This window comes from Athene noctua, chromosome 1 (genome assembly GCF_965140245.1).
Source record: "Athene noctua chromosome 1, bAthNoc1.hap1.1, whole genome shotgun sequence".
Lineage (NCBI taxonomy): Eukaryota > Metazoa > Chordata > Aves > Strigiformes > Strigidae > Athene > Athene noctua.
Genome location: NC_134037.1, coordinates 238,933,066 through 238,956,389, shown reverse-complemented (window position 1 = coordinate 238,956,389; position 23,324 = coordinate 238,933,066).

Sequence of the window (23,324 nt, the reverse complement as noted above, 5' to 3'; positions counted from 1 at the left end):
AGACTTTTGGGTGTATAGAATGAGCAACAGATAATAAATTTGGTTTAGTGTAAAAAAAAAAAAAAAGTAAATGAAGAAGACATAACCCTCAAACTAATGTTAGTTATTTTAACTGTTGAGGAAAATTTTACAAGAAAAATACAGGGAAGTGATTATGCAATGTGGTTATCTAAAGCCAGACTGGTCTTGGATACAATCATTTGATTCCTGCTTATAGACTCAGATTACAGACCCTGCAGGTAACAAAACATGGGTCTGGAACTGAAAAGGAGTATAAAGTTATAAATAGAAATTCACTGTCAAATACTTCTTCAGCATCAGTGGAGATGAGACACAGACGGAGAGGAGATTAAATCTACAGGAGACCTGGGGTATATTAATTAAGTGTCTGACATTACAGAACACATGTCTGGGGTGAACATAACCAATCTTGTCTTGGTGAATTGATTTTCTGATAGTGTCTTGAAGACTAGTGGCCAGTATCCTTGATAAAAATCTTTACATCTACATTACTTAGTGAAATCAGGAAATAAGCATCACGTTCTGGGCATTTATTAGATTTAGCTTAAATGCTAAATACTTACATGGCAAACAGCCACTTTCTCTAGAGTTACTGGACTTATTCCTTATCAGATTGAAAAGCAACTGTGAAAAATCTTTACATAAGCCTGCTGAGACTCCATCAAAGCCAGGTGTTTTGGCAAGAGAGCATTCTTCATCTGATCTCCAAGTTTCCTAAAACATTACTGCCTTTTCTGATATTAGCTAGAAGAGACGGGAACTGTTGTTTAACTTACTGACTGAAATGGAAAACAGAGATGTGCTGGGCACCATAACACTGTGTTTTTATCAAATCTTTAAAAAGATGCAAACATAGATAAAACAAAGCAAAAGGTATATTAAAATAATCAAAGCAAGCTTGCAAAGTCAAGTAGCAAAAATAAGAAAAATTGAGGCAGCCTTCACGCAATCCCCCTCATACTTGTCCATTACTCTACAGCATCCCTCTAACACAATAAATGATGCAGTTCCCATTATAATAAAAAATAACTCTTCAGACGATTTGGGAACAAAACAAAGTTTCAGAATTAAATGTTTAGCTACCCATCCCAACAGTATAAATAGAGCCTTGACATACATGCACATAAATATGTATTGATGATTTCTCCTTTTAAAAATTATTTCCCCAGCCCTTATGTACAAATGACCTTTTTTTTTCCAGCAGCCTAGAGATTTTCTTCTCCTTTGAATGTAGGTAGGAATTACTATGATTTTCCACTCCTTATGCACTGATGCAGTGAAGCTTTCTGTTCTTCTCACCTTTTCAACCTCACTCATCTCTAAGCATATATATGAAATGAATGACTAACGTAAAAATGACTTTTCTTATTGCTCCTTAAAGAGCATTGCATCAGCAAAATGAGACAAAAAATACTGAGAAATCAAAGTTCGGATATTTTAAATCTAGAACCCTGTCTTAACAAATGTACAGGAGGATGAGGCAGGAAAAGGATGCATGAAAGAAGCTGTATGTGAGAATAACGAGCAAATAGTTGTATAGTAAGCTGAAATCTCAGCTCTTTCTTAGCTATTGTCTCCTGCTCCAAAACTTCTACTTAAATATACAATAAAACATTCATTTTACAGTTACCTCTGACGTTTTCAGAACTCGGTCATGAGCCTTTTATTCTCTTTTATAGCATCTGTTGCAACAAGGTTCTGCTTTGTTGGTGTTTCTGTGCACAATTTTATGACAATAGCAAAAGCTTCCCATTTCATATTTGTTTCAGAGGATTTTTTAGCCAATTTAGGCAACATTACAGTTTACTATGTGATACATGGAGGCTTCCCCTGAGCTCAATTTTACTTTCTAGTAGGCTTCATGATCTTAGTGGAGTATACATTGTGTATCATCAACAGAACAGACCATATACTAAGTATTTAGTTCACACTTCAACATATGCTGGGTAAGACTACACACTTCTTGGTATACACCCACTGAAAACCTCTGAGAAATAATTCTTTTACAACCAAGAGAGCTAGTTTTTGTGAAAATTCAGCATCAATCCAGAGTCATAACAAAACAACACATATTGGTGAGAAGCCATCAAGAAACAAGAAATTGCTAACTCAGCAATTCTTTTTTGTGTGTTTGTATGTATCATTGATAAATAGCCCAAGTAATGGTTGGAAAGGGGAACCAGATGCCTGCTCAGTTGTTCAAAGTATGAATTCAGTTAAAAATGTCATGACATTTTATAGGTATTAAACACACAAGCTGTATTCCAGTCCCGAAATCTGTGCTCCAGGTACCTCTCTTGGCCATTTGTTCTGTGTAGGCTGGATCATCAATAGCTAACATGAACTTCTAATGCCAGTCTTTAAGTTTTAATCAAAGAGTTTTGCCCATCTACTCAAGTAGAAAGACAAACACATTACACATATATATATCATCAATACATATAGATAACATGTATGTGTGCACATGCACATATGTTTGTATATATATACACACATGTATAAGTATATATATATTACTTGCAAAGCAGGTGCAATGAACAGAATTATCCTTATTTATTTTTTAATAAATAAGGACTGGAAAAGTTTATGGAATTTGTTAAAACAACATTGAACCCAGCAGTAGTATTTTATAGCAATTAGTGCAAGATCTTGTTGTGTTTTCTTTTCTATGGGGGTCATGCCCCTTATCGTGCTTTGTTTTTATAGCGCTTCAGAGCTGAACAAACCAGAAACTAGATTAAACTCAACTAAACCCATTGTGGTTAATCTAGGTGTGAAGCATGACATCATGAAAAGCAGAGTTTTGTCCAATTTCCACATGAAACCATAATCATCCATGGCTGACTCACAAAAGTGAGCCCATGTTCACCAGAAACTGATGAAACTTTGTTTACCTTATGGAACTTGCCTGGAGTTTTCGTTGCTATTTTTTATATTTTTTAAGGAATTAAGATTTAAAAAATCACAAGAAATATTTATCTACACAGAACCCTGGGAAGGACTATAAAACTTAATCTTCTCCTTTATGTTTGGAGATACAGGGGCAACCCAATCTGAAAAATTACTTTAACAGAAAGAAAAAAAAAAAAATGTCATTAAGAAAATGCCTTTTAAAACCTAAGCCTTACACCACACCAGATGTACTTGAGTTTGGTTCTCAGTCATGAGGAGATACACACATTCCAAGCTCAAAACTACATTTCAGTAACTGAAGAAAGTAGCTTCATATCTCAGCTTTGGCATTCAGAACAACCCATATTCTTGTCACAAAACAATAGATCAGCTAAAATGAATGTTCCCTTGCCAATTTTATACTCTTTAGGTGCAGAGGTCTTTGCGTCCCTGAAATTATTTGTTACCCTCTCAAATTTAGATCATTTATAGTCTCTGCCCTCAATACTCAGTAGCTATTACATAAAATAAGCACAAAACAGATGACTACAAAATAGGGTTTCTTTACTTTTTTGTAAACAAGTTACAGTTATACTGTAAAAGTGCTGTGACAGACAGTACTTGGGGTTGTTCCTTTCTTGTCGACAACTCCTTGATAGATCTGTAAGGAGACTAAACTAAGTGGGACCCCCAAGGAAAGCAGAAATTGCCACTGCTGCAGGCCAGCATCCTGAATCTTCAGCTGGCATGAGAGGAGCCACAGCCAGCAGGTGAGTTTGCTTGTCTTCAAGCATGGAGACAAAGTGCTGCAAGAGACAGAGTCCAACCTTCAAGATGAAAAGGAGTATCTTTCCTAGGGACCAGAGATCACTGTGCAGGGCTGACAGCAACAGAGAGAGTCCCTGGGATGGCTGAAAATGAGTCATGAAGAAAGGACCCTAGGAGTTAAGGCAGAGTTACCCACACATCTTTGTTATTTCTGTTTGTCTAACCTAATCACTGGGAGTTTCATTACTTGGGAAGGCAGTCAATTATCATATGTGAACAAAACCTGGCTCTTCAGCATTCAAAAGTTTTTCAGTCTCTCAGAGGCATTCACTAATGAAAACGTCTGACAATGCATCTTTAGCTAACTGATCACTGGCCACAACTTGCCACCTTCATCAACTTGTGAGGCAACTAAAGAACTTTACAGTACTCACCCATCAAGCTGCTTCTGCAAACTGCACGTACAAGCAATAGCAACTTGGGCGCATCTACAGGGATATGAGACACACATCCTCCCTTCCCTGAAATGAACTTTCTATATAACTAGTTTTAATTACTGTTTCTGGATCCAGTGAATCTCTACAATAGAAATTTAGTATACAATATAGCACAAAATAAAGTACAAACCAAGATGTTTAAGGCAGTGCCTTAAAGTTATTTCCTCTATCCCTAAAACTTGCTGCATGACAGTTTTCAAGCAAAAGTTTTTAATGGGTAGCTAAACATGTTTCTGTGAAAAAAAAATTCCATCATGGAGATGAGCACATTGTCCTCCACAAAGAAGCAGTTTGCTCAGATCAAGATGTGAAAAGTCTCAGTGTCCCTGGAACTGTAAGTTTTCTGTCTCTCTGAACCCTAAACCTAACCCTCATGGCATCTTGGAGCTGAGGTTGCCACCATCATGGGTGTCCCAGATTAGAAAAGTGTTGAGGCTGCAATGTTGATGGAGAGCCGTGCTTCCCTTGGCATGCTTTTTCCATCCCCAGTGTCCCTGGAGCTGTAAGCTTTGTGACTCTCTCAACCCTAAACCTAACCCTAACCCTAACTATAGTTGCTGCATGGGTCAGAGGTCATGCTGCTGAGGTCCCAAACACCATGGGTGGCAAGGATTAGCAATGTATGGAGAGACCAATGCTGGTACAATGCTGCGTTCCCCTTGGCATGCCTTTTCCAGCCCCAGTGCCTCTGGAGCTGTAGACTTGTGGTTCTCTGAACTCTAACCTTAAAACTAATGGTAGCTTGGGGCTGAGGCTGAGGTCCCCAGCACTATAGGTGGCCCAGGTGAGAAAGATGAGGCAGCAATGTTGGTGCAGTGCTGTGGTCCCCTTGGCATGACTTTTCCAGCCCCAGTGTCCCTGGAGCTGTAGGAATTGTAGGTCTCTAAATAATATAGCAGAAGTACCCTTTCCCTTGAATGCTTGTGGCAGGAAAATATACCTTCCTCACAAAAGTATACCTTAGATAATACGGATGAAGTCTCTTTCAAATTCTCTCATTGAATGATTTATTTTCCTGTTTTTATTTAAGAGAAAATGACATGTTGAGGCATTAGCAGAAGAAGATGTACTATTATTTCTCTTTGTATAGCCAGGATATAACATACGTCATGACCTGTTAAGAGTGAAATAAGATTACACAGGGAAAGGTTTTAAAAATATTTGAAAGACCCTTAAAGAGATAGGAAATAGCTCCACATTTCAGTAACAGTGCTGTGAGAGCCAGAAATTACCCTAGTATTTATACAGGTATCATACCTTTTTTATTAACCCAACCAATATGGTTAAAGAAGGCAAAAGTGCTACTGGGCAACTCACTGGCACGAGATTCTTGTGTTAACTGACACGGGGCTTATTCAGCACACGTTTCCTTTCAGAGGCTTGCACACAAATATTTTGGTGCCTACCTTTGCCCTGTCAGAACCGCCAGCAGAAAGGGTTTCAGGACAAGATCCAAGACCTCAAGCAGTGTCTCCTTTGCCCTTTGTAACCAGAGCATTGCCATGCCTGTCACACCTGTGAGCAGGACAGCACATCTTTTCCATTGCCTTGCTTGTCCTCTAGACATTGTAGTGTTCCCTGATCCCAAAACAGCTCAACTGCTTCCTAAGTCTCTCCCTGGGTTTGTGCATGCCTTGTTTCAGAGACATCGGGAAAATGAATAATACTACCTGCTTTTTTTCTCCCATTCCCCTTTATAGCACTCCTTTACTTTGTGCACTGTATCTGTTCCAAAGGTGTTTTTTTCTGCATTTCTTTCTGAGAAGGACCCAATTTATTTTTATTTAAGGGACCAGATCTACTTAGGTGCAATTAGCTCCCCGTCTCACTGCAATATGTGTCCCAGGCTGAGGCAGCTGGTACGTCCTAGCTGCTCTTGCCATTCTTCCTTCCTTGATGGAGCTCTCAAAAAAAAATCCAGAATTGAGGAACCTTCCTGTTTAGGTTTTTAGTTCTGGGGTTTTTTAGGTTTCCTAAAATAACCTAGCAAAGGAGAAACAGAGAGTCAAGGCATGGTGAAAGTAGTTGAGAAAATGAGTACTTTGTGAATGTAATTTTTCTGGAGATCTTTAGTTGAGACATAGGAATTTTTTACACCATGCTTTCAAAATACTGGCTGACTGAATGCTTAGGAAATCCTGTTAGTATCTAAATAATCAGTATCAATCACTGAATGATAGTTTTTTGCACATATGACATATCACATCTGAGGATGCAAAATTATTTTAATCCTGAAATAAAGCTTTCGGCTATTGGTGGTTTGAACAGGCTCCATCTGGTTGTTCACTGAGGCCACAATGCCTGACACCAAGAAATGTGGAGGAATTCTGTCACCATGAAAACATTATGGGAACAACATGGAGGAGTTCAGGAGATAGTCAGTATAACAGACTGAAGCAGAGAAATTGGAAAGAATTATTCCCAAGTAATTCTAGCCTTAAAGATGCCTACATCTGAGTAAGTCATACAGCTAATGATTCATTTGACATATTTCATGTGACCTTAGGATGAGAAGCCATGTCATTTAAGTGCCTGTTTCTCTGCATTAAGAAATGCAGATTGGAGTGACAGGCTCCAATGTAAACACACATGTGGCTCCTCCTTCACTGCCAATCGGTGTTTCTCCATGAACCTGCCTCATGCAGCAGTCAGACCTACCTTGCTGCTGGGCCACAAAGCCTCCCAAGGGACTGTTGTATGCCTCTACCTCTAGAGGCCCTTCCTTAGATCCGTCAATTTATTTAGCAGCAGCTGCAACTGGTCAGTGTTTCTTCAGCCTGCGCCAAAGTCTGACATCCCCATGGTGAGGCAGCACAGCTTGGTGCAGGGCTGGATTGTGCATTTACTCCTTGTGCCCTGCCTCCTGCAGGTCTTTTTTCTCCCTTAGCCAAGCAACCTATGCTCCCACGCAGGCTGGCGTCAAAGTATGGCTATGCTTTGAACTGTTTAATAAATTCACTATCGTGGTGGGGAGAAACTTGATCTTCTCATTTCCCAGTGCAATGCTCTCTGCCACAGTGATGCCTGAGCCAGAGGGATGTTGTTGACACCTTCCAGCATAGCAGAGAGCTTTTGCCTCACCAGCAGAGAGCTGGAAGGAATTTCTGCCTTTCCTGACCCTTGTGTTAGTTCCCCATGTGGTTCAGGTGGGCCTGGTCTATAGGATCTCTTGGATGCAGTGGACAAGGTGCAGGACAGAGGGATCATTTGTCGAGGGCCAAGGATGGCCCTGCCACAGGCCAGAGAGAAGAACGCTCTGCTGCCGCTGGCAGGTGACCTGAAATTCAGTGTGAGCCAGCTACACTTCTCTCACCTCAGACTAATCAAAACCACAAACATGCATTTATTCATAATATTCAAAAGAGACAATGCAGCTGCAAATGTTTATAAAAGATGTAGGCAGAAAAAAATAAAAGCAAAAATATGCTTAATCTGTTTATACTAAGGTAACACGAGAAAGTTCTCTCGTTCCATTATTCAGCGTATTTGCTGTTTACCTCCTGATGAGATGACAGTCAGTTTCTGCTGTTGCCCATGCCTCCTTTCTGAAAGGATCGCTCAGCTTTAATAGCCAACAGGACCTTTGAAACCTCCTAAACGGTAAAGACTGGCTTAATCTTTCACCCCTAAATGCTTCTTTTTGTGCCTGAAATAGGAGACAAGCCGTTCACCCTCATGAGCAGAATAAATGTTGCTTCCCAACTAGAGCAATGTTATAGCAACCCGTGTGCTATTGTATTTTCCTAGTAATTTATTGTATCAGTTATAGTTTATTAGTAGTTATATTAATAATTTACTAGTATTTTAAAGAATACTACATTAGGACTCAGCTGCTGTTCTTAACTGGTGAGTAAAGGACTATGGCTAAATGTGGTCTGAACCTCTTGCCCCCTCCTCTTGGCAGCTTGTTGGTGTGACTCAGTGAGGAATACATCTTTCATTGAACCCTGCATCCTCTATCATTTTGTACTTAGAAACCTGCATGCTTGTAGCACGCTGGCTGTATATAATTCATTACTAATGTTTGCCCAGAGAAGACAGCAATCCATCGCAGTGAGGCTGCAATGGGTTTTGGGTGACTGGTCCTGAACATCTACAGAGAAATATGAGGCATATACTGCTCATGGATCTGAGAAAAGAAGCTGAGAATGGGAAAATGAATCTCCATATTCTGAGCTTTGTGGTTGCTCATAGATCTAGTAGAAAGAAGAAATTGTTTCATTGGTTATTTGTTTGCTTTTGAGCAGAAAACTTTTACTATTGAATTATTTTTCTCCCCTTTGTAACAAAGCCATATTTTGTTGACACATTCATTTAATTATGAGAAGGAAGTGGGTGCTCTGACCTGTTGCACACCAGGAGATCACAAGTGTGAGGTCTATTTTTGTTAAAGAACCCTAGTGAGGGAAAGCAATCCTTTGCTCAAACTGGATTAAGGACCAAAATAGCTTTTGTCCACTGCTTCAGATTAGTCATGTAGACCAATTCAAACCTTACAGAAGGTAGCAACAAGGAGGCGAAAAGGAACAAGATATGCTGAGTTATGCAACTCTGAACAGACTCAAATGCTCCCAAGTCTGTGCTATGTACCTATTAGATTATGATTCCATAAAAACAAAAAAAAAAAAGGAAGTAGGGGAAGAGAGGGAAAAGATCCAGTATGCAAACAAATAAACAAGCAAACAAAAGTCATCAAATTAGCACGATTAATGCCAAGCTGAAGTGGATGGTTAACCTCCTGTCAGGAAGGCTTTCAAAGACATGGATATTGGCAGTCTATCATCCCGGAGATAAAAAAAGCACAGTCATTAATATTCAAGAAATTGCTTTTGAAGCTCTGGATCATTCACATCCCATACACAGTTTTTCATTATAAAAACAACTGAAGCCACTAGAGAAGGATTGAATTACATGGCAGGTTAGATAGATGATGAAGTGGGAAAATGAATGGTGAGGATAACAAGAGTTTCTTAAATTTTAAGTTCTTCTACCTGAACAAAAGAGAAACAGACTGCTTAAGTTAGCAGAACAAACAAAGCGAAGAATGGGAAGAAACCTCACATAGGAATGACTCAGCCTATAAACCTGAGGGCTCAGCAGGAAAAACAGAGGCAAGAGAAACAGACATAAACTTAAATTTAAGGAAGATGAGATTTAAACTGAGTGACAGGAAAAAAAATCCGACTTAAAAGGTTATTGGGTTAAAGATCAGGCTGGCAAGGGAAATAGTTCAAGATACAATTATCAAAGAATTTAACACTGGAACCAAGGAGCATTGAGAGGCTTATAACATTTCTATATGGGGTGGATTCACCCTGATAAAGCCAGTGGCCCAGGCTAGACAGAGCTGTGTTTCTTTCCAGCCAATTTTCTCCTATAAAAACTGGAGTGGAATTCCTTTTTCCAGTAAATTAAACCACATCAAACTTGATCTTTTTTACTTAAATGCTGCAATGTGTTTGTCCTCAGAGTGTTTGTGCTGTGCCCCAGATTTACAAGGTTATTGCAGGTTACAGCGTTGTCATCCGACACATGCACATCATTAATGGTCAGGGCTGAAGCACTATTTCCGTAAACAGCAGTGGACTGGGGCAAAAGAGCTTTCTGGTCTAAATGCCAAAGAACAATGCCAGCTTCTGCTGCCATATGGCATGGGGACAAGCAGCAGGATCAGCGTTTCACATGTGTCACCTGGTTTCCTTCCTCAGATTGATGAGCATTAGCCAAGGAAATGTTCACATAGGCTCGCAAGACAGTGTCACTTGCATAGTCAGTCTGTGTGGTTTATTTTCAAAGAATAATGTTAAAGATGTGTAAAATATTCAGGGGGTGGGTTTTGTGTTGGTTTCCCTCCCCGCATAATCTTTTTATTTTCTTGGTAATATCTTTTCTTCTATAAGTTTAGAAGCTGAGTAATAGATTCTAAGGAAAGCTAACTGGAAAATCAATGTTTCTTCTGAGAAGAAAATTTAAATTATGAAATAAGGGTATGTTTTTTTCAAAAAATATTTACCAGATTCAAATATTGAAGAGTTCTGTTTCAGTGGGAGCTACATTCATCATCACAGGATTTCGGAACAGAACATTTTATATTAAGAAGATCAAAATTATACAACTCAACCTAGGACAGGAAGCCCAGGAGCAGCCATTTTCACTTCTAATTTTAGTGCATCAAGACAAAAAAAAAAAAGGAAGGCAGAAGGGTACTTCTCTCTTTTGCAGAAAAAGATAAGGGATAATAACATCCCTTTAAAATGAAAGATGAAGCAGAGGTAGGAGGAAGAAGGGAAGAAGATGAGGGACCTGCTGCTTCCTCTCAGGGCTTTCCAGCCATTCAGCTATATTTCAGGGCAGTGAGATCAAGTACTCCAGCTGCAAGTGTGAAAAGGTGACACCAATGCTGCAAGAGCTGCCTCCTGAAGGTCCATTGTACTGCTCACCACTCAAAGCAGCATCAAGTCAGCTCTCCACCCCTCCCTTCAACCACCGCAGCCCAACACCCCTTGCAGAAAGGCAGCCAGATATGACCACCAAGCTGCCCCTTTAGACAAGACCACTAACAGCTCCTGTCCATTTCTCTCTGGCACAAGGGCCAACAGCTAATTTAGGCTTCTCTCAGCTACTGAGCTGTTGATTGTCACTATACATGTACATCCTTGAATATTTTTGAGAATTCTGCCTCTTCTCTCCAAATTGGTTGAAATCAGCCAACAGACACAGAAGTTGTGAAAGGAGGAGTGGGTGAGGAGCAGTCTGATGACAGTGGGACATCTAGAAAGGAAAAGAGGTAAGTTTTTAACTAATGGTATTCTGGCACACAAACTAATGAATTTTTCTCCACAGACGCAGGCACACGATGTTACATTGACAGCTCTGTGGGCACAGGAGCCTCATTTGAGTGTAATTTAAGACACACATGAAAGGCAGCACACAGGAGACTGAATGAAAATCTTATGGGAGATTTTTCTTCCACATTTGGACCTCAAGTAAGTAGTAAAGTAAGAGTTTGACACTTGATTTCTGGGTACCCCATTCAATTTCTGACTAGTCCAAATTTCCATTACCTCATTTACAGTGTAACCCAACTTATTGGAGCAATAAGTGCACAGCCCTGGTGTCCCAAGGAAATGCCTAGTGTGGCACAGCAGGCAACTTAGAGGTTACTGCCTTTTGTATGTCCACACTGAAATGTGTGGCCAGTTTGCCTCCAAATTTTTGTGATTTTTTTTCATTTTTTCTCTGTATTACTCATCTCTGTTATCTTTTTCCTCATGAGCTCCCCTGGTACTGTAATACTTTCTGGAAAAGTGCCTTGAATGTATCCTCTTCGCACAGTAGCCTGTGTGCATCGCCCCTCTGCCCCTTGTGCTTTGCTGTAGTTGAAAGCACTTGGGCTGAACGGGCCTTGAAAGCTTTGGCCTCATCTGATTTCCATTTTTATTTCAGAAAAGGGAGAGCAAAGAAACACTCTCCTGCTCCTCTCCCTGAACTGGGCAGGGGCACCCAGTCACTGAGATGGCAGAGAGGGGAACAGGGGACAAGGGCTTGAAAGTGAGCAAACCTTTAAAAGACAGGAGACAGGCAAGGTTGCCTTAATGTCCCTGTCTCAAGTCAGGCACAGCATTGAGCTGGCTCCATCAAAACTTACTCTTTTCAGGAAGTGATCCCAGAAGGAGACCTTGAAATGCCCAGAAAGGCTATATTCAAACACAAGCTCAGCCAGCCAACTTATTTTAAACTCCAACTGATTATGCCAGACAGACTAGAAATAAAAAGGATTTATTAACCCACCTCCCCCTGCCCATTGTGTCGTTGCAGATGGATCCTTTATCTCAGCCTCCACTTCAGCCAACTCCATGGCTTTTTGGTTGTAGAAAACTCTGCCCAGCCCATTTTGTTCCTCTGAATGCTCTTGTCATCAGCCCCGAGCTTGGGCTGTGTCTGTTCCTTGCTGCTTTCATCAGCTTTCTTGTTTCTGCTGGCTCCATGGCTTGGCAGAGCAGCGCGCACTGCTCCCAGAGGAGTTGGCTGTCGCCCCTTTTCACACAGACCACCACCTCTCTAAAGAACACCTCACGCAAGCTAAAAATTAACAAATAAACCAGATCTAAGCCATCACAAAGGCCTTGGCTTTTCAAACTGATGGGTTATTTTCCTGTTGTTTCTTTGAAGAGTTCTAGTACCTCTGTGCTCTGCTGCAAGGACATAAAATTGTCCACTAAGCTGATGCTGGGGTCAGAGAGAGGCCACATGCTCCTCCTGTGATTTGGGCAAGTTGAAAAGTTTCTGGACACTGATAGTTGCACATGCACACCGGAGGCTGTTAGAGGTTTACTTCTAAAAAATCTTCATTCGTTTGATGTGTTTCAGGGCTTCCTCTGTGCCAGCTGCAGTGGAGTCTCCCCCGAGCAGAGCATAAGCCTGTAGCGTAGACACAACATCAGAGCTGCAGACAGGAGGTTAAAATAAAAGCAGCTGTCACCTCTTCATTTGGTTTAAAAGAAAAATCCACAGGTTTGGGAATCAAGCAGAAAACGAAGTTTAGTCCTTCAAAGTGGGGAGGTGGGACAGCCAGCTCCTGCTCCCATGCTGGCACAGTCCACATGAGCCAGCTGACCACTTCTCCACTTGTAGCATTACACTTCGTCATCATTACATCATTTGCACGCTCATGCAGTGTGAAACTCCCTGTAACCAGAGCAGCTGGCTGGCTCTCACCAGCTCCTGCACCGCCAAACATTTTAGACTGTGAGTCACTGAAATCCTGCAGTCTGGAAACTTTTGCTTGGCTCATGGTGTGTCAGGTTTTTTGTGCTCTCCTTTTCAGCTCATCACTCTTCACTGGGTATGTTCTCTTGATTTGTGAACTGCTGGTCTCAAGGAATTTCAGTGCCACATGGTTATTTGTGGTTTGGTTTTCTCCAGTTATCATTTATATATATATATATATATATATATATATATATACCTGTCTCCATCCCACTACAGCTCCTAAGACTGACTGACTTCTCAGCCTCTCTTAGCGTTTTACCAGCGGCCTCAGGGCAGAACAAGCCAGTTTCTGCCAGTCTGTATTCCCATACAGGCACACAGCCAGTCATTAAGTCCTTCCAATGGCCTCAGAAAATTTCTACCTATGACAATTATGGTACTATCAACCTCGAGTTGCAGGCAGGAATCTACAATTCTCCCAAGTATAACTGCTATAAAGGGTAAAGGTTGACATTTTAATGGCAACCACTGCATATTTTACACAAATTAGGCTACTGAACCCATTAATATATGCAGTCAGTGAGTTAGCTACTTAACTGATTCATTTGGGTGAAATGGGAGGGTCTGCAAGGAATGAGGACCAGTCTCTCTTGACATGTAAAGAGGAGAGGATGACACTTTCTGATCTGTTACAGACTCACAATTAGAAGAAAATATTACAATTAATTACCAACAGGTGTTTACTTAGCAACAAAAACACCAAAGAGAAAAGTCCACAGTTCTCAAAAAATGAACCCCAAAACAACATGAAACTGTTCTGCTGCACACTGGTGAAGGAAGGATGGTGTTCTTCACTGATGTACAAAAATTTGACTTATATTAGTCAGAAAATCAGGATTTTGTCCTCCTCCAGCCAGTGGAAGAGACCACTTCTGCAGGAGAGTGATTTCATATCTTTAGTGGCGCTTCAACCCAGCATTTCAGTAAATGATCAAATTGCTGTGACACAGCAGCAGGATCATGGTCTAGAACACCCTTCCTCCCTTTGTGTTGTGGCTCTCAGTGCAGGGAAACAGCTTGCCAGGCCACCGTGCTTTGCTTCCAGCTCTGTGGCTGCAAAGTCTGCAGGTAGAGAGGGCCTGTGGGGCTCTGCAGCCTCCAGTAATTAAGTGTGCATTAAGAAAATGGTTTTAAAGAATTTTTAACAAAAGAAATCTAGGCCAAAATGTCTTCCTCAGTTGCAGTTTAATTCAGCATCACTTGGTCAAAAATGAGATATTTAATATTCTTAAGGAAAAACTGGAACTGACAAATTCATTACTTAATCAGGCTAATCTAGTAAATTAAGAGGTAATTCTGAGGAAATAATGAAAACTCTCTAGTGGCATATTAATTATGACTTTCTTTTCAGCTATATTAAGAAAGGAGGATTATGGATGTGGCCAAGAATAAAAAGAGATCTATTTTCAGGGTCAGTGGATTTATCTTTTTAGGCGTCTAACAGAAAATAAATTGATTTCTCTCTATGCAGGTGATTTGAGACGCCTTGGACCAGCGATGCCTTTTTTTTTTTTTTTACTATACTGCATAATTAAACTTGCTATATTTTAAAGTTCAGTATCTGCTCAAATACATGCAAATTCACGTTTTTGATCAAAAATCAAGCAACCTCTGACAAAAGGAAACTCTATCAGTGCTAAAAGTTTAACTTTCTAACCGTAATGTCATTCATTAAATTTACTACATCCCTATTTTGTTTCTCCTACCTAGAGGTGGTATAAAAAGATACAATTTGGGGATATCCTGGAATGTTGTGGTACAATAGATTTTGACTATGTGGCAATTGCACATAAAATAACAATACTAAGCTCCATGTTACATGAAGGGAAATAAATAATGAATTACTAAAGTTTCCATTCAGGTGATTTCTGCGCCTGGAGTACAATATGTCTGTACTTCAGAATGAGCGGCTAGACATAATCTAGATTCTATTTTCCCAATCTGCCTGTTGCCCACACAGGAGAATCACAATGAGATTTGGATAGTTCTTTGATGTAATGCTGTTAATATTTTTTTTTTTTTTTTATGTTTTCAAAGTCCCATTACCCTGAATATAACAGAAACCAGTAACAGGAGGCAAATATGAGTTTTGAACAAGTTTCCTGTTTAGAAAAATGAAAGCAAACCCCAAACCCTAAATCCATCTGCTTTCTAGGGAAGGCTTGGTAATGATTACTGATTTGCAAGCTGCCCACAGGCTCCCTGTTTGCTGCCTGATGCCTGGCATGTGCTCACAGCCAGTATAGAAGCAATAAACCAGCACCCCAATAGCTGCATTTTTCAGTCCCTTTGCAGAAGTGTTCTTCCATAATTATCATTGGTTCAAGTATCTTTCAAAAAGAGGATTTCACTGGCCTTCATTCAGCCAGACTAAATGGTATTTAAGGCATCATCAATTTTTACCTTGTTGGAAGCTGCTCATGACTGCACAGTGCAGAGGAGCCTCATGGCTACTGGTGTTTTCTCACCGAGCAAAAAGCTACAACCGGGGCAGCACGTAGGCTTAAGGTTTCCAGCAACCGACTTTTCCCATCTTGAAGGTTGAGTGGCAACAAATAATAAAGCTATATGTTATTTATCACCTTGGGGCAAGTTACTGCAAGATAGAGTCTGTGTGTGTCTTCCATCATTGTCCTTTAGAAAGCATCAAAAAAAATCTAGTTCATCTAGGCAATCTGAAGGCAACACATGATGCCCCTTCTTCACATATTCCGTTTTACTGAGCATATGTAATGTTTAAACATAAGTGATGGTGTCCCAACTTCCTCCAAGACTATCTTCTTTTGTTACTGTAATATTTTTCACATCACCCCACTCTTTCAGTTTATTCAAAATAAAAATGCTTTGAAAGATCCAGATATAAAGAACAGCAATGTAGAACTTGATCCCAGCGGACACAATACGCACTTTTTAGACCTTATCCCTTGCTTTCATTTACAATTTAAGCCACCACTGCTGTTAAAAGTAGTCCCATCTTCCCACTAAAGCAGTTACTTTTTCATACCCTTTTTCCTTGCATCCTGGTGTATCAGAGCAATGAACAGAACCAGGTAATTAATGCAGGGTAAAGCTTTTTTATTCCACTGGAGTAGTTTCCCTGATCTGTTTTACTGCATGGATGTACATTTGTATTGCATGAGAGGAGTGTAGGAAGGATAAAGAAACAAGGGGCCTGGAGGGGCTGGAGGTGTGTGAGAAGGAGTACAGAAGGGAGCTGTTTTGTTTAAAGACATTGAAGGTTCATGAAGGTCAGTTGTGTTCACAAATCAGTAGCTTTCATTTCAGCACGCCAAAAACTTGTGCTGCCAGTAAGATGGAGGGCACACTCTTGGGAAGACAAAGTCCAAAAGGGAAAGTACCACATGCCTATAACCCTGTTGTCAGTTTATAATCTCTGTGAACATGAAAAGTCCTGTTCTAGAGAGACAGACAGACGTGTTCTGACAGACTCTTTAGTTTCGCAGCTATCTACTGCATCAAGAATTGTTCCATGAACCAGCTGTTAAATAGCAACTATTAACTTGTAAATGAGAGTAGGATAAAATACACACTTTTATCAACAGATAAAATAGCACTTTTTCTGCCTTTCAGCAAAAATAATCAAAGACCCCTGGTGGGATCTCATATTACTCAGACTCCTTATTTGTAGCTTTTACACTCCAGCACACTTGCTGATAATGTATGAAGTATGAAATTAAAACTAAATCAAATGTCAGAACAAATGAAAAAGTACACCATGCAATGCATTATCCTCTGGTCTTTTATTGTATTTCTTCATTCACCTGCTATTTCCCAAAATCCAGCCATTTACAATGAAACTTCCAGTCATTAGTGGGATTTAGCAGGCTTCCACTGTAAAATAGTATTCACATTTCTCATGAGAGTTAGTATGTATAGTGTTGAAGGGCACCAGATACAAAGGCTGTCAGTCCACAACTACATTTGATTTCCATACACTTATCCAAACTCACCTCCTGTGCTGGGAAATTAACACATGAAGTGTGAATTTTTTGAATAGTTGCTTCTTTTCTTTTTTTTTTTTTTTTTTTTTGTAAGCATGTACATCAAGACTCACTTTAGGTAGAGGTTTATGTGGGAAATCTAGGATGTTGCTGCATGACTAAATTTTAAAGCCTGTGCACAGCTTCTCAGGAATGCAGCTGGATGTAACTCCTTAGTGGCTTGCTTGTGATGACTGAATTGAAATATATTGTAATGCTTCTCAGCTCGAGAAACATGAGCTCATTAGAAGTTGAGACTAGAGCTGAAGTATTAAGTGATTTGCCCTTTTCTACACTTTTATTACCATTATAGAGCAAATATTTTACATAAAATTAAGCAACAACTTAAAAACTTAGCTCATAAGTTAAGGGGATATCAGATCTCATTCCTGATCATTTACATTTATTAGCATAAATGGCAAGAGTTGAAAAATGCCATTTGGCCTCACTTCTTATTTTCGCAGGAATATGTATCATCTAGAAATTATTTAATTAGTACCTTGAAAATTAAAGTCATCCATGCCATTCAAACCACATAGTAATTCCTAAATTTCTTACTTTTCAAAAGAAGTGAAAATTTTTCTAAATTGAAATAGTTTAGAAAATTGTTTAAAGGTCACCAGTTCTTTATATAGCTTTTTAGCATGCATGACAAAAGTTATATTTAATTTCACACTCAACTAATCCTTTAACAATTTTCTCTCAGGCAGAATATAAAAGGTTATTATTAATTCCTTAATAAAATAAAAAATAAGTTATAGCAGATATGTCCTTAACCTTGGAGCAGTTTGAGTAATTTTTTTTTTCCCTCAGATAAGACACCGAAGACCACCACAAATGTCAAGTGATAAATGGGCCTGTGGGAATTACTCAGGAGTCCTCCTCCTCCTTTATTTTCACGTCAGCTCTCTCTGGAAATGCCTCTCCTGAACTACTTCTAGTTTTAGCATCATTCAGTCAATTTGATTTCTCCCACCCCTTAACTATCAGTCGCAAAAATTGTCAACATCTGATGTTACCCACCTTAAATTTTAACTCCCTGTTACACTAAGGTAACTTCATGAAGACTACACGTAGTTGAGATTCATGATGAACACCAGATTGTCAGAAGTTCGTAACTTAAAGGCTTATTTGCATTTTCCTATGTGCTTGGATTTGCTGAAGAGAAAAAAATCTTTGCAAGATACAGCAACAGGAATTCCCTTGGACATATGATCCATTGCATTGATATTTTACAAGTAATCCTCTCTTTCAATTTACAATTTCTCTCACCAATTCTCAAACTCTTACCATATTATACACCCCAGCTTCAATAGCTTTGGTCATTTTGTCTGAAAAGAAAATAAATTTATAGGTGCTGTTACTCATTTAAGACCCTTCTGGTCTTATTAGCAGATGTTGAAGATTCCAGGCACCTAATGGAGATGAGTAGGTAAAGAAAAATTACCTCTGAACAGCAACGGTGGTGGTGGTGGTAGTAGTAGTAGTAGCAGCAATGACAGCTCTTCTTGAGAGTAACTCTAGAGAAGTAATCTACGCTTCTTCTTCATCACTTTTTTCTCCAGGCACTTAAAATTAGATGTGTATAACTCATCACTAGCTTTAAAATCTGTTAGGTACATAGAAATACAAGGTATCTTCTGGGTTTCTGAGTCCAATGTCTTCCTACAACACGAAATGTATATGAAGACATGTCAGAAACACCTCAAGAAGAAAGTTTTGCATCAAAAGAAAAAGTTCCACCTCAAAATCAATTGGAGTTTCTTGGTTCCAATGATTCTATTGGAAAAAACTCTCAAAAATCTGTTTAATTAGTTGGTCGGAAGCCATCTTCCACATACCAGACTACATTTGTCATGGCTAATCTCAACCTATATGCTTTTTTCTGTCTCTGTCATTTAGCATAAACAGCTCTTTTCCCCAAACTGATATTTACTCATGGCTTGACAAAATGTGTAGCACTGAAGGTGGACGCCAAGAAAACTGACACAACACCCTCCTCACCCACTTAGGTAAGGTGAACACTTTTGGAAATGACTGAGCGCTGTAGTTAATCACTCAAGTCAATCACTAAGAAGGATTAAGGAAGACATCTCCATTACAGGTGGGTCATTCCATGAACTCTTTATTCCATGGATGCTTTGTTCCTTCCTCTGGCCCTTGCTGCAGAAAACTGCACGTAATATGAAACCTCAGTATAGCAACTAAACTCTTACTGAAGCTATCTGGCATGGGCTATCAAAGTATATATACAGACAAGTATACAATGCATAAACATCACTTTTTGAAAGCTGTCCTTTCCCAAGGATCCATTAAGGTAGAAGCATGCTGCAGAATTTCTATTAAAAAATTAATTTACTGTATTTTTTAAACACCCGATTTCTCCACTAACATGTATGTAACACTACTTCAAACAGCTACACACGGTCTCATTTAGTGAATATATGAGAAAGAGGTCTGCATTATGCTTGCTAAAAGAACTAGGATTTCAATTCCACCTGCTGCTGGGTGTGTTTGATTTGTAGATTAATTATGCCTGTTTGTAGCTGTAAATTTGCTCCAGATTAGTAGTTGATTGGCTCCGCATATGGATTCATTACACTGCGTGGCTTCCTTGCACTTCTCTAGTTTTCAAATGATTCCATACTTACGCTTTTTAAACTGCCTTTAATACGTCTCTTATTCAGTGTAAGTTTTCAACCCTGTCTTCTTCGGAGGATTTTTTTCCCCTTAAGCGAAAATGTTCCTTTGATTCTTCTTTTCGTGGACCCTTTGGCTGGTGTAATGTCAGCTTTGTCCATGGTGCTACTCTAAACCACAAGATGAACCTGCTTCTTCTCCCAGTTTTACAGGGAAATTCAGCATATTCACATTTATTTGTGCATTTCCTCCATGGAATGATTTAAAGTTATGGGTTTAGGAATTATACAAGCACTCAACAGGGCATATATACATACCCATTACTGCTCAAACTTTAAATGTTTGTCACGTCGAAATAAAACTCTCCCACATGTGGAACATTTTTGCTCTTGATCATTGAGTTTTCTCCCTGGTTTTCAAAATGTCCAAAAGTTCTGAGCTGTCACCTTCATGGTTAAGACCTGCGAGATATGCTTGAAAATGTAACACGTCTGAAATGAGCTGCATAAAACCTGCCTTTGTGTCTGTGTGTGTGAATGTTTGTGTACTCTTAGAAAATAAATGTCAAAGAGGTCAAGCTGATTTCCCTCATATTTTAGCAAAAGAATCACTCTGAGCTGAAAAATTGTATGCCAAGTTTCTGCCTGAAGCAAATTTTTACGATCAAATTAAAAACCTTTGAGACTAAGAGTTTATAATGGAAATACTAACACAGCTTTAACCATGGCAGCACTAGCAGGCACTGCAATAATATTAGGAAAGGTCTCCCTGCCCACAATCTAAACTAAATAAAAAAGATGCCATTTTCTAACATATACCCCAGGCTAGCAAATAACAGTGATTTAATGTACTTGCCCTGTGGTAATATAGTAGCACTGCAAACCTCTGAGCCAATTTTTCTTTTCTTTTTTTTTTCTTTTTAAACGTATATGCCCTATAGGGAAAGGATTGCAATTTAGCTCTTATTTGTGGATATATCGCTTTCATTTCAACAATTCTTGAAAGCCTTCCTGCTGTCACACGCTACTGTATGCGAGCACCCAACTGAATAAAGACCGACCAGGCTTTTTCAGGAGTTTATTCACAGGTTTGGCTTTGCTTATTGTAGTATGCACCACATTTAAATTAGATGAGGGCTACTGTAAAGCAATAACATTGTCAATGACTGGAATCTCACTTTCCCCTCTAACAGTCTGAAGCAAATTAATGTATTGGTTGTTCATTAACAAGTAAACAGTTTCTGCTACAATGTCAAGGAAAAAGAATGTGTTCATTAATATGAACAGTCTTCATCTACAAAGATGATTTACACAATGCATGTCATGAGATAGCTTTCCCCTAACTAGTACACTACCAAACTGAAAAGCTGATTCTTAGGACTTTCTTGAAATTACAATATTGTTTGTTTACCAATAAGAAAGACAGTCTCAGTCACCTATGCCACCATTGTAAGCTCTATAGTAAGTACTTAAAAAAAGAGAGATTTCTGGAATCACTTGTGGAATTAATAAAATTGATAACTACAGACTTACACTGCATCAATGATACATATTATTCCTGTGATAAGTTAAGCTAAAAATAAGATTAATTTGGTTATAGAAATTCCTTAAACAACAACACTTAAATTATTTCAAACTTGAAATTTTTCAAGAATTTTCTGAAAAAATCAGCAAACACTGGCTAAAAAAGCAAAGCAGTTTGGATACACCAATGTAATCAGCATGCCTAGTGCTTTTCTGTTAACCCTCTGAGTAGAACTATAGTATTCTGGATTTTTTGTACATTAATGCTATGAAAATTGTAATTTATGGAAATATTAATTTATATGTCATGACTTAATAAATCATGTTCTAAATATACTAGGCTAGGCACCTCATCTAGTGAGTCATCCGTCCTAGAATTTTAATTATCCACTAGAGAAGCCAGTCTCTAGCAACTATAAGCGAAGTTTAGATGATTGCGCTAAATTAGATGCTTAACTCTAGATGGGACAATGCCCAGCTCAATACCATTTAACCAATCCTGTGCTACCGCCTATCAGTACTACATTTTCATATCAGAGTTGGCTTACTGCATGTAAGCTTACTAGAATATTGCACTTAGGTTGGGGTCCACATTAGACCCACTTATATTTGAGATGAATTAAGCTGGAAGTGACCCTGTTCTACTCTCCTGTAAATACTAAGATCAGACTGTCAGGCATCTCCAGAGACCAAATATTAGATGACCTGGATCACCCTTTGGAAGTGCTTCTCTCCATCTCCTTGGTGATAGATGGTGCCCACCACAACTGCCCTCCATGTCAGATAACTACACAGGCTTGGTGGTAAGAAGTTGGCCTTGTATATGTAATAAGCATTTAAAAAAAAAAAAAAAAAAAAGTTGTCATATTTAGCACCAATACGATGCAATGATTCAAAAGGGAAATGAAGAAAGGAGTCAGGAGGACTGGTATGTTTTACAGTAAAATGACCACAGTGTGCTATGTGGTCTCCCAGATTATCACATTAGAAATAGCCTGTTATCTTTGATTTCTTTTTTTCACTGCTATTTCAAGTATTTTTAGGGCTGCATATTCTGTCTTCACTTACCCCCAGGAATTCAGAGGTTAGACAAGAAAAGGGGCACTCACTGCCAAACAAGCCTGAACCATTACTATTTCCATGCAACTATACATATATATATATTCATATATATGGTTATATTAAAAAATATATATGGATGTATTTATAACCATCATTGCAAACTCTTTTTAAACAGCTTAAATATTCAGATACCTTTCCTTGAAGCCTGAAAAGAGGCTATCAGAAATTTGAAACCTAATCTCTCACAGACCTAAAAATAACTTTAAAAGTATTTTTATAGTTATGTTCATAAAACATGAACCAAAGATCAGAAACATATAAGACGTTGGGGATGAGCAGGGTTTTCAGGATCTAGGATTATTTTTACATACATTTAAAGTAGTACAAGATGGTGTAAGATGAAGGAGCCAAACATCTTATTTTAATGATAACCCTGTATTCCAAAGCAAAGCAAAGAAAAGGTGATAGGAAAATCCTAGATGGGTTTTTGAATATTTCTCATGCATAAAGTGAAGCATTTTTATTTTTTTTTCTCCTGACTTCCCGCTCTAATTAAGAAGAATGAACATTGGCCTTTGCTTTAAGACTGCCAAATTTTCCCAACAGTCAAGGAACATATGATGTTAATGGACACTTTTTTATTACCAAATGTATGTCTTGCATTTACATGGCTGAGTTCTATCTCTTCTAAAGGGAAGGCTGTGATATAATGTGGGAAGGACAATGCTGGAAGAACATGTGCCTGATCCTGACCTTCTGCAAGTTGATGTAGGTAAGTGGCAAGGGAGGTTTTATGTTGGCTGAGGGTTTGATTCTATGGAAAATAATCCTTGTCCTATCCAAATGTTATCAAACTACACCATTAACATCACAATGGCAGTGGCTATACCCTATCTACCGAGGGTTTTCTTTCTGCAATGATTCTACAGTTGGAAGGGCATGGTCAAGGATCTGCCACAGACACAGTCTTTTCCCAAAACCTAAAATCTGAGAACTTTTGTAAGGCAGTTCCCTTATCCCTTCACCTTTTGACCCTGTTGATTTTGCCAACAAGACACCTATTTGCTTCACTTGGTTTACGATGTTGTTACTCAGGTTACAGACAGAGTAACTGAGGCCATGCACGGGTCTTCTCCTCACGGACATAC